Source organism: Equus caballus, unplaced genomic scaffold (assembly GCF_041296265.1).
Source record: "Equus caballus isolate H_3958 breed thoroughbred unplaced genomic scaffold, TB-T2T haplotype2-0000768, whole genome shotgun sequence".
NCBI classification, from domain to species: Eukaryota; Metazoa; Chordata; class Mammalia; order Perissodactyla; family Equidae; genus Equus; species Equus caballus.
Window position 1 is genome coordinate 171,410 of NW_027221987.1, and position 14,297 is coordinate 185,706.

General features: G+C 41.4%; 1 protein-coding gene and 1 long non-coding RNA gene across 2 annotated transcripts in view; one reads left to right on the forward strand and one right to left on the reverse strand.

Annotated features, from left to right (window-relative positions):
* LOC138922324 (ral guanine nucleotide dissociation stimulator-like) overlaps nt 1–14,297 on the reverse strand; it is a 378,765-nt gene that overhangs the window by 149,389 nt on the left and 215,079 nt on the right. The window lies entirely within an intron of this gene.
* Nucleotides 1–14,297, forward strand: part of LOC138922330 (uncharacterized) — a 41,784-nt gene that overhangs the window by 4,341 nt on the left and 23,146 nt on the right. The window contains exon 2 of the long non-coding RNA XR_011435418.1: nt 8,417–8,593. This is a non-coding gene — a long non-coding RNA (uncharacterized lncRNA). The remainder of the gene's footprint in view (nt 1–8,416; nt 8,594–14,297) is intronic.

The window sequence follows — 14,297 nt, forward strand, 5'->3', positions numbered from 1 at the left end:
GGCCACCTGCAGTGGAGCGCACGAACTTAACCGCTCAGCCACAGGGCCAGCCCCGAGGAGGTAGCATATTTTTATGTAAGAGTTATTGAGTGATCCCCCATATCTCTTTATCATTCATGTGAAGTTACTTTTTCAAACATTTTACTTTGAAATAATTTTAGAAGTAGAAAAAAATGGCAAAATTAGCCCAGAGAATTCCTATATACCTTAGAACCAGCGTCCCTTTGTTAGCCTCTTATGTAACCATAGTGCGGTTATTGAAACCAGGCAGTTGATAGAGTTAATCTAAAGTCTTTAATCGGGGGGCTGGCCCCGTGGCCGAGCGGTTAAGTTCGCGCGCTCCGCTGCAGGCGGCCCAGTGTTTCGTTAGTTCGAATCCTGGGCGCGGACATGGCACTGCTCATCGAACCACGCTGAGGCAGCGTCCCACATGCCACAACTAGAAGGACCCACAACGAAGAATACACAACTATGTACCGGAGGGCTTTGGGGAGAAAAAAGGAAAAAATAAAATCTTTAAAAAAAAATAGAAATAAAAAATAAAGTCTTTATTCGGGTTTCACCCCTGATGTCTTTTTTCTGGTCGAGGATCCAGTCCAGTAGCCCACACTGCATTTAGTTATGGTGTCTCCTTGGTGTCTTCCAATTTGTGACAGTTTTTTATCTTTCGTGACCTTGGTACTTTTCCAGAGTACTGGTCAGTTATTTTGCAGAATGTCCCTCAGTTTGGATTTATCTGGTGTTCTTTCATGATTAAATTGAGGGTTAAGCATTTGTGACAAGAATACCACAGTGGTGAGGTTGTTCCCTTCTCAGTGCATCATATTGGCACATGTGTGATGTAGATAGGTCTTATAGCTGGTGAATGTTAACTTTTGATCTCTTGGTTGAGGTGTCTGACATGTTTCTGTGCTCCAAAGAAAAAAATTTTCCCTTTGTAATTAATGACTCTCGTAAGTTTACTGATTGTAGTGCAGATGTTTAAATGAAATGAATATAGAATGTCAGAATCCTTTGAGCCTGACCCTAATTATGAGATCTTTCTTATCTTGGAGGCTTCATTATTATTTGTTAGATCCCAACATAGTAGGGAAGGGTAAAGCTGTAGACTTGTAGAAGAACAGTTATTTGTTCAAGAACTTGTACCTGATCTTGGTCAGTCTTAGTCTTGAATTGTCAACAGCGGAAGCTCTTTGTTCCAATTCTTTTTCTGTGGTTCTGCGATCTGTCTCGCATCTGTCTTCCAGTGGATGACTTTCCATAACTACATTGCGTTTCTTAAGATTCTCCCTAGAGCATTTTTGTAGAAGATTTGTGTGCTTCAGTTCATCACAAGGCAGTTGCTCCAAGTATCCTCTTGTTGACCCACTTCCTAGTCCATACGGCTGAGTGTGTGTGTTCTCTTTGTAGACTATGCTGATGAGGTGCTGCAGATATTACATAGACACACAGACACATAGAAGTGGTCTGTATTTTCAAAACGTATATCCCTTTAATATGCCAACAGGAGTCAGTTGGAAGATATGTATGTGGCCTGTCTCCCTCCCCCTCATCCCCCTCCAAAGCTTGTAAGCTCCTTAGAAGCAGGGAACAGATCTCTTTTTGTTTACCAGTCACTTGCTTGGTGCTTGGCATACACAAGGCTCTCCATAAATATTTCAGAATAAAAGAATATCATATGTGCATCTTGTTAACTGGTTTTAGAAATTACCAGACTATTAGAAACATCTTTCCACATTAACACAGCTATATAATCATCATAGTATTCCACTATAGTCATGCCTTGCTTAACAATGGGGATACGTTCTGAGAAATGTGTCAGTAAGTGATTTTATCATTGTGCAAACATCATAAAGTGTACTTTCACAAACCTAGATGGTCGAGCTGTTGACACGAATAATCGATAGTCATTCTACAGCGGGGAGTTTTATTCGAGCCAAGCTGAGGACTGCAGCCTGGGAGTGCAGCCTTCGTAAGTGCTGTGAAGAAGAGTGATTTTTCAGCACCATTATATACCATTTCCAAACAGACATACATCAAGTGTGACAGGGGTACATTCTTTCAAGGGTTCAAGGAGATACTTTGTTATAGATGAGTACATACACAGTGGGTCAGCATGACCCCAGTGTCATGGGAAAGGACACTTATCTTCAAAAAGTACTGGTGTGATAAGAAGAGAGGCATTGGTTCTTACCTTCAAAGAGTACATTCTGGGGCCGGCTCTGTGGCTGAGTGGCTAAGTTCGCGCACTCTGCTGCGGCGGCCCAGGGTTCGCATCCTGGGTGTGGACATGGCACCGCTCATCAGGCCACGTTGAGGTGGCGTCCCACATCCCACAACTAGAAGCGCCTGCAACTAAGATATACAACTGTGTGCGGGGGGGGGGGGGGGGTTGGGGAGATAAAGCAGAAAAAGAAATATTGAAAAAAAAAGAGTACATTCTTTATTTTGGGACAATATACAACGAACATTTGACAGGCTGTAAGTCAGGCTTCTTTGGTTTAAATAAAATTTAGTCCAAATCGCATTTAAACCAGAACGGCTTCCCCGTACACCTCAATATATAAAATTTTCTTCTATCATAGCCTCCTACACATGTAGGCTCTGTGGTACTAATCTCATGGGATGGCCATCATCTACGTGATCTACTGTTGACTGAAACGTCCTTAGGTGGCGCATGACCATATATGGATGTGCTGCAGCAGCTACGTCTGTAACCCATCCTGCGTTGTTGGAGATTAGGCTGTTTCCAATTTTTTCTATTAGAAAGAGTTCCATGGTGAATATTCCTAAATATGTATTTTGTTCAGTTGTTTCCTTAAGATAAGTTCTGTAAAGAGTCATTGATAGCTCAAAGAAGATATGTATTTTAAGGCTTTTGATATATTGCAAATAACCCTCTAGAAAGTTTGTATAGATTTATATTCCAGCCAGTACTGTTGAGAATGCTCATTTTGCCACACTTTCCCCAATGCTCAACTTTCAGTTCTTTAGAATAAGACTATATTTAGAGTTAAAAAAATTTGTTTTTTGTTTTTACGATTTGCACCTTTGTTTTTCTTCTTCTTCTCCCCAAAGCTCCCCAGTGCATAGCTGTGTATTGTACTTGTAGGCCTTCCTGGTTGTGCTCTGTGGGACGCTGCCTCAGCATGGCCTGATGAGTGGTGCCATGGCCCTGCCTGCAGCCAGGATCCGAACTGGCAAAAGCTGGGGCTGCTGAAGCCGAGTGTGTAAACTTAACCACTTGGCCACAGGGCTGGCCTCTTTTTTTGTGTGTGTGGTATTTTTAAGGATTCTTCCTGGAGTATGGTGGGGTGGGGATCATAGTCTGACTAATTTGCTAATAACCCTCCAAGTTTTCCGTATTGAAATTATCCAGTGTTTGGTTTGCCTCGATGAGAGAGCAGAATAAACCTCAATAAGGTAGGGGTTAACAGGAATCATTATCCTCTCTGAAGTTATAGTTGGTCATATCTGTGGGCCTTAGCCAATAGGAAACTCCTTGAGAGTGGGATACATTTCTAATTCATATCATTCAGAAAAATCAACTACAGGTGAATTAAAGGCTTAAATACAGAAGGCAAAACTGTGAAATTTTTGGAAGACAATGTAGGACAGTAATTGTGTGAGTCTAATACAAGGAAGAGCTTCTTAAACAGATCACAGAAGGTGTAGACCATGAAGGAAAAGATTGACCGCTTTGACAGCATTAATTTGACAGCTTGTGGTTATGAAAAGAAACCATCAAGAAAGTGAACAGACAAGTCACAAGTGAGAATAGATATTTTCAGTACGTATTATTGAGAAAGGATTGTATCTAGAAAGGTAAACAGTGACAAATCAGTAAGAACAATAGAAAAATGGGCCTATGACCCAAGTAGGCATCTCACAGAAGAGGAAACCTGCATGCAGAGATTCTCGACTTCATTAGCAATTAGGGAAAGGCAGTTTAGGACCAACGTGGTGTATAGTTTCATAACATTGGGTTGGCAACAGTGTAAAAATCTGACAACGTCTGCTGTTTAGGAAGGTCGGAAATAACTGGAATGCTTACACACAACTGGTGGGATTGTAAATTGGTACCATAACTTTGGGATTACCTAGTAAAGTTAAAGATGGATGTACACTTTGACCCAGTGATTCTACTCCTGGGTCTTTATCCTGGAGCAGTGCTTCTAAATTGTGTTTTCAGCATCTCACAGGAACTTATTATAAATGCAAAATTTGGGGCTCCACCCTAGACCTATTGAATCAGAAGCTTTGGGGATGAGCCAGCTTTCAGTCTTAACAAGCCGTTCAGGTGGTTTAATGCATGCTAAAATTGGCAAACTGCTGCCCCAGAGAAACGCATGTATGTGAGTGCCTGAGGACATGACAAAATGCTCACAGTTGCACTGTTTGTAAAAGGCAAAAACTGGAAGCAGTGTCCATCCGAGGAGAATGGATAAATTGTATTCCTATAGGAGTGCAACTGAATGGATTTTAGCCACCTGCACCACTGAGGATTATTGTCAGGAATATCATATTGAGGAAAAAAAGCTACTTCCAGAAGAATGCACATAGTATTTTTCCTTTTTTAAAGTTTTGAAACATGTGAAGCAAAAGTCCATACTGTTAGGAATACAGATATGGCAAAGTAATAAAGCAGATTAATTACAAACACATTCAAATTAGTGGGTAGCTCTATTAGAAGAGAGAAGGTGATAGGGATCCCGAAACGGAACTGAAAGATAGGAATTTAATTGTTTTTTTTTTTTTTTTGGTGGGGAAGACTCGTCTTGAGCTAACATCTGTTGCCTGTCTCCCTCTGTTTTGTGTGTGGGATGCCTCCACAGCATGGCTGATGAGTGGAGTAGGTTTGTATCTGGGATGCGAAGCTGTGAACCCAGGCTCCTGAAGCTGAGTGTGCAGAATTTTAACTGCTTGGTCATGGGGCTGGCCCCCTGAATTTAATTTTCTTAAACTGTGATCTGTACTCGGGGTTTTCTTATGTTATGCTTAGTGCCTCGCACATATTCAAATTATTTTTGTACCTGCCAAATTTTTAAAAAACATACACTTATGTCTTTTCTTTTTGCGAAGTCTGTCTACAGAGGGACTATTCAGTTTGTATGAAAAAGATCTGGTGGGGGTGATGGTGGAGAAGATATGTTCTTGCAGCATTATGGTCTGAAAGTACTTTCAGCAGTAGGGATATCAAACAGAAGGTTGTTTTTGATGATAATGATGGTTAATACTTGCTGAGCACTTGCCAGGTGCCAAACACTGGTCTAAGGACATTACGTACTGAGTTTATCCTCAGTTAACTGAGGATTGAGCCTCACAGTGAGCATATGGGGGTTGGTACCACGACTCCTCCTGTTTCCTAGGGGAGGAAAGGTGTGTGTGGATACAGAGGTGAAAACGGTAGAGGCTGGCTGACTCCTAACACTCTGTCAGACCTGGTCAGAGGGAGAGGACAGCCAGACAAGACTGTTATGCCTGAGAGCGTTGGAGTTTCGAGACAAAAAGGAAAAGTCAAAATAGGAATGGGAGTGTGGAAGACTGGAGAGGGAAGGCTGTATATACCCGCATTTTTGAAGTTGCTTTCTTTATCTTAGTAGGTTTGTTTCTAAACCAGCGTATATGACTGTCATTCTAGCAGATGCTGAGTCCCTAAAGCAGAAAAGTAATTGGATTTTGTTTTTAGTTTTAAGGATTGCATCTTCCAGTTCATTAGAAATTGGTAAGATCACACCATAGGATTTGGGAAATCTTACTTCTTTGCTTAGGCAGTTTGGTTGCTAAAAAGGGCACTTTTGGGGACTCTCCCTTTGCCTATTGTTTTCTAGCCTTTGATAATTGTTTTTGTATCATGATTATCTCATATTATGAGGACTATTTCTTAGATAAACATTGGTTATATTGTAAACTTTATTTTAAGCCACCGTAGTATGACAGTCACTCCTTAAAATGAACAAATACAGAAAAAATTAAAAGATGTTTTAGAAGCCATAAGTCAAATGATATGAAACCAAATAGCACTACTGTTTTTGTTTGGTATTCAATTCAGAGTGCTCAAATTGTCTAAACCACATGAACTGTCAAGCATTTGTAATTGTGTAATGTCATACTTTCCAGCAGAGTCAGCCCCTTACTAAGCTGACAGCCAGGAGAGTCCTTCCATAGCAGGGATGTCTGCATTTGAGACACATGTAGTGCTTGTTGGAGATCCGAACATAGGCTTCTTAAAACAAATTTTAAGTACTTCAGCTCTTCTAGTTTCAGATGCATTTTGCTGAAGCTGGATAATCTCAGTCTTAATTGCCAGTGCTTTTCAATGTGTTTCATGTTCCTATTTCTCTTTTATTTTCTCTTATATGCTTTTCCCCCCTTTAAACAAAAACACGAAAAGTTTTAAATAAAAACAAGTAAGGTAATAGGAAGCCTAATAGGAAAAAGATATTTATTGTTTGATGCATTTGGAATAATAGCAGTGTAATCATCAAATGTAGCCAAAGCCCAGCATGCTTGTCAGTTACTAAGGATAATGGAAACTTTGTGTTTTAAACCTAGAGCAAGCAACAAACCACTTCTTTCAAAGTGTGTAATTCACTTGTGATTTCTGCTGATCGTGGATTCCAGACCAGAATTTGATGCGTATTATTGGATCAATTATTCTAGAATGAGAAATCACAGTTATAGAAGTTCATATAACTATAAAACCATTAGAATTTAAACTAAGGTGGTAATCTACTTTTACAAATAGCTTAGACAATTTAGATCATTCGAGGAGAGGTAGTAGGAATTATAGTCTTTCAAAAAATGAGACCAAATGGTTTTCATTAAGAATCTTCAGGGTCTGTAATCTGGTTTTCCATATGGGTGGTGTTTAACACGCTAGGATTTCAGGGTGGGAGGTGGAGGCAGTGTTTGCTAAAAGTGACATTCCTCAGAGTCATTTTGCATGACAGATTGTTGACATCCCTATTGAGTGCACTTTGTTTACTCTCCTTCCTGATTCACCTTTCTTCTCCTTTTTTCCCCTCTTCTCCACACTTCAGCTCTCTGTCTAGTAAATATATGTTAGGTTTATATTATTTTTTTTGAAGTTAGAAGGGACTTTACTCCAGGGGGTCCCAAATCTGGCTCATCAGAATCACTCAGGGAGCTCTCTGAAACTACAGATCCTTGTCCTTACCCCAGACTCTCTTAATCAGGATCTCTCCATGGGTGGGACCAAGGGATTCATGTTTGGCTGATTAGCTAAACTGATAAATGATTGGTATTGTCTGTTCTTCCCTTGTGTTACAGACGTGGAGGTAGTAAGTCCAGGCATGCTCTTCCAGGGACAGTTGCGTTTCTCAGAAAAGGTTGTCGAAGGTCTTGCAAAGCCTTCATTAATGGTAGAGTGACAAGCGATATGATAATTTTTGGGCATTGGTATGTGGCAGAGATGGCTAGCTGTCCATCTAAATCGGTTCTGTCCTTCCATAAGATACAGTTCTACAGCTCCAGGTTTCACTTTTCAGATTCCCTTGCGGCGAAGCAGGTATGAGTGGAAGTGGTAGATGCCCCTGTCCGGGAGGGGGAAATTTCCCCCTTATTCCTCTTGAGTTCTTGTGGCTGGCCTCATAGTAAAATGAACACAAGACAGATTAAAGAGAAAACTCGAATGTAATGCGTACACGTGGGAGATCCTAAAATTAACGCTCAGAAGTGACCAAAGCAGGCAGCTTTTATACTTTTTACACACAGAAACACTAAATTTGTGAGGATTTGACAGGACAAAGATACTTAGGTTTGGGTGCTTCATTAGTAAGCAATCTAAGCAGAGTTTGGACTTGTGGTGGTAAATTAGTAAAAAAGTAACAAGGTGTGTTTATACAGGCCTCTCCGCCCTGAATTCCACCCCCTCCCAGCCCCACCCTTTTTGCTTGAGGAAGATTGTTCCTGAGCTATCATCTGTGCCAACCTTCCTCTGTTTTATGTGGGATGACGCTGCAGTGTGGCTTGATGAGCGGTGCTAGGTCCGCCCCGGGATCCGGACCTGCAAACCCTGGGCCGCCGAAGCAGAGCACGCCAACTTAACCCTTATGCCGTTGGGTCAGCCTCGTGAGGAAGCTGTTTTTCACATGGGAGATTCGTTTGCTGCTTTCAGGGGGAAATGGAAAGGGTCAAAGTGCAATTTTTGCATCAGCTGCTTCTCAAATAACTAAGTCAAAATAATCAGCGTGCCCTTGTAGCATATTTTGGGGGCAGTCTGCCCTGGGTCCCAACACTGCTTTTGAGTCAAGATTGCAAGACTACTGTTAGTTATGTCTGACCAGATACTGAAAGTCAAAGGTCAGCAGATGGAAGCAGAGCTGGTTGGGACATGGAGAATTGTCTCAGAGCACGTCTCGATGATACTTCATCAAGAGTCTGCTGCTTCCAGGCTTGCTTTCTTCAGTCAGCTGAATGCAGGGAACGAGGAAGCTCCAGGGCAGAGCTGCAAGATGGAAGGAGCCAGGATCCCTGAGTCGGCCTGCAACAGACCGCCTGCTGACCAGGAACACCTGCCGTGGAAGTTTACCAGAGCGAGAGAGAGACTTCTGTTGTGCTTTGGCCAGTTGTAAGTGCACGTTTTATACCAGTATGGTATTAGGGCATTATCTTCTTGTTAGATGGATTCTAGCCACTGTATCCAAATCTCAAAGGAAAGGCAGGTTCTGAGTATGTAGAAAATTAGTATTCTGCAGTTTTCCTTCTCCACGTGTATAATTCTGTTATCTGTTCCTCAGAATGTAGACGTGTGATGTGACAGAGTTGGGACGTTTTATTAGGCTGCAGTACTTTCTTAGAGGTGTAATCTGAAGGAGGCTACTACTCAGGTGAAAACTGGTGAATGAGGATTTGTGATGCCAACTGTGAAGGTTGCCAGCAGTGGAGGAGAGACTGATCTTCAGAGCACTCTCGTTTAATAATGATCTTAGGGCTAAGAATTGTTAGTTTTTATTGATTTCCTAGAATTTACATAATTGAAAAATTAGCAAATGTATGAGGTATGTATGATGTGGCATTTTCCAAACTTAAGTCATTTCCCTACTCCTTCATTGTTTTTGCTGTGTTTTATACCACAGCATTTTATCTCACTCTTGTTTTTTGTTTGTTGTTCTGTTTGTTTGGTAACGTCTGTTGCCAAGCTTCCTTTTTTTGCTTGAGGAAGATTCTCCCTGAGCTAACATCTGTGCCAGTCTTCCTCTATTTTGCATGTGGGATGCTGCCACAGCATGGCCGATGAGTGGTGTAGGTCTGCACCTGGGACCCGAACCCACCAACCTGGGCCACTGAAGTGGAGTGTGCCGAACTTAACCACTACACCACAGGGCCGGCCCCTTTCTCACTTTTTTCTTTTTAAACTTAGCATTGTCATAAGAAGTAATACATGTGGAGTCATAGGTTGGTGTGTTATTTTTTCCTAATATCTATTTGAATAATACATACTTATTTAAAAATCCCAACATGTGGTAGATAACTTTATTTTAAACGCCACTAGTGATATTTCTATCATACCTGGGAAATGCTGTTCACATAATGAATATTATTTTTTAGGATCTTCAGTGCTTAATCCATAAAATTCTAATAGAAATAGATGCAGTCACAGGAACTAGCGGACGTACTGTGTCTAACAGGGCTTTGGTTACAGCTTTTTCCTATCACAGATTAGTATTCTGTTTGATTAATATCTACATTTGTTTGTGACTGAGGGACAACGAAAACAGTGTATTTAAATAATTTTTGAACAGTGTTAAGCAGGATGTGCTTCTAAAGTTAGTGAGGAATGGGCCTAAGGAAGTGCTAATGACCGTGACATTAAGATACAAAAATCTTGGAAAATACTGATACTTGTGGTAGAGAAAGAATTGGATAATCCCGTGATCCGAGGGTGAAGAAGATAATGAGGCTTGACCGGCCCCGGGGAAGCGTTGTTCCCTGCTCAGGTGAGTGTCAGGGCATCGCTGCTGGTGAACAGATGGGAAGGTCTCGAGCCCCTCCTTCCTGACTCTGACCAGCTCATTCCCTAGAGACCATCACAGACAATAAGAGGCTCGTGTGGTTTCTGAGGCAGCGGCTTGGTCAGAATCTAAAATGTTTTGACTACAAATTACTTCTGGGTACCTGCATTAATTTCCTAGGGTCACTGTAACAAGTTGCCACAAACTGGGTGCCTAAAAAAACCATAAATGTCCTCTCCTCCAGCTCTGGAGGCAAGATTCTCAGATCCAGTTGTCGGCAGGGCCGCGTTCCCTGCAGAGACTGCGGGGAGCATCCACTTCACGCCCCTGTGGCTTCTGGTGGCTGAAGCTTCCTCAGCTGGTGGCCACATCCCTCCAATGTGTCTCTGTCCTCACGTCGCCCCCTCTTCTATGTCTGTCTTCTCTTGTGTGTGTCTTATAAGAACAGCTGTCACTGGATTGAGGGCCCACCTGGATCCTACAGGATGATCTCATCTCAAATCTGTAATTTAACTACAACTGCAAAGGCCCTTTTTCCAAATAAGGTAACAGTCACCAATTTCAGGGGTTAGGATGTGGACATATCTTTTGGGGACCACCGTGCAGCCCACTACAGTATTTGAATAATGTCTATGAAGTTTAGGGCTCATTTTATTACATTTCCCATATTTCCCTAATTCTTAGCTGTTTTTCCTCTTATTTCTTTCGTTAATAAAAACAAAAACAAAGAATGCATCCCTCTATGTCAGGCATCTGTTGTCACAATAACGAGCATAATAAACCCACTTCAAAACGTAACTTGGGTAGAACAAAAAACCTGTTACTGACCATTTCTGCACAGTCTCGGGGGTAGCTGGCTGCTTGCGCTGGTCTCGGACGGGCTCTGCCGAGCTCTGTTGGGCTCACTCAGGTGTCCGCATTCAGCTGGCTTGTCAGCTGGGTGCTGGCTGGTCTGGAATGTCCTCTAGGGGGAGTGAGGCATCTCTCCTCCACATGGTTCCTGATCCCCCAACAGGCTACACAGACGTGTTCTCATGATCACGACAGAGGGGAAATCAACTCCACAGGCACACACAGCTTCTGAAGGCCTAGGGTCAGAACTGGCACACTGGCACATTTGCCCACTCTGTTGACCAAAGCAGCTCACAAGTCTAGGCCTGTTTCGAAGGGCTGAGTTGGCAGACGCTGCAAGTCACATGGCGAAGGGCACAGAAACCGAGGGATGTGAAATATTGGAGCCTCCGTGCCACCCAGCCACAGCAACTTCCTACACCCAACCAGGAATCTGCCACTTCTAACAGGGTTCATTGAAACTCTTCCAAATGTCATTTCAGTTAAGATAGAGGATTCAAACTTTATTAGCTTTTTAAATACATATTTTGCGTCTCATTTGTGAATGGGTTTCTCCTCTAATTCAGCAAAAATATGTTTTAGTTTTCAAAACCTTGCTGTACTCACCTTACAAGGCTTGAACAGCTGTATAATGAGCATCTTATTACATTTAAATGATAAAGACAAACTCAAGTTGCTCTGTAGTCAACATATTCCACATAATAGCCAAATTCCCAAAGAAAATGTAAACTATTGTAAAATATTGAAATAGTCAACAGCATGAGGAACTGTGGTAGAAGCCTTTACTCCAATGAAAAAAAGGACATGCGCTGCACCTGACGTATTTTGTGACACTGTTGTGTCACAACGGTGCAGGATGAATCAGCACAGTGGAGAGTGGTCATCTTGCTACATCTGTTCTAAATAACTTAATACAGATGTGACTGCAAACCACAAAAATCAGTGCCATTCAGCCAAATTTAGTCATACCCTAAGTCAGCTTTGTCGTTCTCAAGCCTTCTGATACGAGAGAATATGGGATGTAGGGAAAGTTGAGAGTTGGAGACAGGAGTCAATTGCATTTAAAACTATTTCAACGTTACAAAAAAATCTCTGACCAGGTGAACAAACTGCTGGATTTTATCCCAAGGCCCTTAAGGAGTGCAAGCAAGTGTAGGAACCCTGATGGCTGAGCTTCATTAGCTTGATGGAAAATGCTTAAGATCATAGCTTTTATGGATTAATCTAGGATCAGAGTGGCAGCCGCTAAAGGGAATAGTTCCAAATTTGCTTGAAGCAGAGGACCGTCTCTGGACCTCACTGTCACATAGCTGCAACTGGCTGAAGGATCAATAATACAGATGATGATCCCTGGGAGTAAAGACCACACCCTCCCCCAGGCTTTCATATGATTCCTGAAACAGGGTTTTATCTTCTCTCTCTCTTACTTTCGTGATATTTTAACAATTTTAATAACTGTCATTCATTTAAGAATGTCTAAAGTTAGTTATGATTAGTCTCCTCCCAAGATATACAAGATGACGCATATAATTTATAGGTATTCACTTTGGTTCTTTTCCAAATCTGCCTGGTCCTTACTGAAAGAGTTTTTCTTTTTCTTATTTTCAATTCCTTCTTTTATCTGTTTAATCACTTACACATATTTTATAGTTTATTGATTTGTTTAGTGCTAGCTGTTGCTGCAAAAACGCAATCAGTCTCTGTGCCATATATTCCTTGCAAACAGAAATCAGATCAACAGGTATTTGGGGCTGAGTGGTCTTCCTTGTGCCTATTTGAGTATACATCTTGGATCCTCCTCCTCCAAACCCATACTGTTCTCTCCATTCTGCAAGGTTGAGAATGGAGGATTGTATTTTGGAAGTTTCTATCAAGTAGGCCTGAAAGTGACACATTCCATAGGCCAGAACTTGGTCATATGGCCATAGCCAACCATAAGGGAAACTTGGAGATGTAATGACTCCATCTCTGAATCCGAGAGGAAGATGAAATACATTGAGAGAACAGCTAGCCAGTCTACACCACATAGTCTCCGTCCAATAATTCTATTCTGCTTTTCTTGACAGATTAGTGATGCGATTTGTTTCTGTCTGCTGCTGACATCATGATAGCTTGCTTCCTCTTGTATTTTGTTATTTTAGATTCAAAGTTTCCATTTGGTGCGACTTTATCTCAGAAATCCTGTGTCGTCTGAGTTCCCAGACCTCATAAGTAAAGCAATACAAATATGAGCACAAAAATCCATGTGAATGGAAGCATGTGGTCATAAAATGTTAGGGGGAAAATTTTTTTTCTACCCTTTCCACAGCCAGAACTGAAGCAGACAGTATTTCTTTTCATTTCCTATTGAAGGTGGGCATTTTCTTTTGGTCCACATTTACACGGAGAGCAGAGATCCTTTGCAAGTCCAGGCTTCATGCTCAAATCTGTTGCTCAAATTCCCACATCCTATGTGACCATTAGCACTCAAGCCCTTTGATCACCACTATCAACAATTGCCACAAGCACGGCTGAAGCATCGGTGCTCCCTTTCAGCCCTAGTGTAGAACTTACACGTTGTCTTGTGGACGACTATCAGCCATGCCTTCGGTCACCACTATACAGACGTGCCTCCTGGCACAGCAGCTGTGTCAGCTCTCACTTTCCACTCCAGCTGTCCATTCACTCTTTGTTTTTGGAGCCGAGGTGTTACACTTTCAATCATGAGCATTTCAGTATACCTTTACAATGGTGTTTGCAATATTCTAAGTGCTTTTGTCATGAGAGAATTTTCAAAGTCCCTTCTCTTCTATATTCCTGAAACAGAGTTTTATCTTCTCTCTCTGACTTTTGTGATATTTTAACAATTTTAATAACCGTAATTCATTTAAGAATGTCTAAAGTGAGTTATGATTAGTCTCCTCCCAAGATATACAAGATGCTTATTATCTGTTACTTCCAGTTACTCCACTGCCTCCTGTCTTACACAATTTTCTTTTCCATAATTTTTTATATCTCCAGAACTTGGGTAAACCTTAATTGGACTTACCCATGTATCTAACAGATTCTTCGATCCCCATTGGATCTAGTATCCTATTCCTTCCTAGTGTGGAGACTTCCCTCCTCCTAAATGACACCCTTTGTAAGTTCTTTTATGAATGTCTATAAGTGGTAGACACCTCCTGCCTCGTGGTTTCTCTAGAAAATGTCTATTTCATGCCTACGCTTAATGGTAGTTTACCTGGGCTTGGAATTCTAGAATGATAGTTAATTTTTCTGAGCACCATGAATATATAATATTATCTTTCGACATTTTATTGATGTTAACTTTAACGTCAAGCTTACTGTTTTTTGTAGTTATCCTGTCTTTTTTCCCCAGGCTGCTTGTAAGATCTGACTCTGAAATTTCCTTTAGAATATTTCTAGGTATAGATTTATTGTTACTTATCCTTTTGGGGGGTAATTATACTTCTGGGATCTAACGATTTA